The sequence below is a fragment of the Schistocerca americana genome, chromosome 4 (assembly GCF_021461395.2).
Source record: "Schistocerca americana isolate TAMUIC-IGC-003095 chromosome 4, iqSchAmer2.1, whole genome shotgun sequence".
NCBI lineage: Eukaryota > Metazoa > Arthropoda > Insecta > Orthoptera > Acrididae > Schistocerca > Schistocerca americana.
Genome location: NC_060122.1, coordinates 143882412 through 143883200, shown reverse-complemented (window position 1 = coordinate 143883200; position 789 = coordinate 143882412). Strand labels below are relative to the sequence as shown.

At 51.7% G+C, this 789-nt stretch overlaps 1 pseudogene; it reads right to left on the bottom strand.

Moving 5' to 3' along the window:
• Positions 1–261: 261 nt before the first annotated feature.
• Positions 262–379, bottom strand: LOC124614553 (annotated as a pseudogene).
• Between the last annotated feature and the right edge of the window lie 410 nt (positions 380–789).

Sequence of the window (789 nt, the reverse complement as noted above, 5' to 3'; positions counted from 1 at the left end):
ATTTACCCATTCTGAGTAATTCGCACACCAGAACAACACTGCCTCCGGTTTTTAACTAAGCACTCCGTCTCCAGACCACAAGTGGCCCATCGGGACCATCCGACCGCCGTGTCATCTTCAGCTGAGGATGCGGATAGGAGGGGCGTGTGGTCAGCACACCGCTCTCCCGGTCGTTATGATGGTTTTCTGTGACCGAAGCCGCTATTATTCGGTCGAGTAGCTCCTCAATTGGCATCACGGGGCTGATTGTACCCAGAAAAATGGCAACAGCGCATGGTGGCCCGGATGGTCACCCATCCAAGTGCCGGCCACGCCCGACAGAACTTAACTTCGGTGACCTGACTGGTACCGGTGTATCCACTGCGGTAAGGCCGTTGCCACGGTTTTCAACTACACACATAAAAAATAGTTTTGCATCACCTCGGTTCCGAGAGTTCTGGAACCTGCACAGAAAATTGGAACAGAGATCAACATAAACATCATTTCCACACACTGCATGTAGTACCACCATCCAGCGAGACCTTCAGAGGTGGTGGTCCAGATTGCTGTACACAGCGATACCTCTAATCCTCAGTAGCACGTCCTCTTGCGTTGAAGCATGCCTGTATTCGGGATGCCATACTATCTACAAGTCCATCAAGGTACTGTTGGTCGACATTGTCTCACTCCTCAACGGCGATTCGGCGTAGATCCCTCAGAGTGGTTGGGGGGTCACTTTGTCCCCAACAACCCTTTTCAATCCATCCCAGGCATGTTCGATAGGGTTTATGTCTCTAGAACATGCTGGCC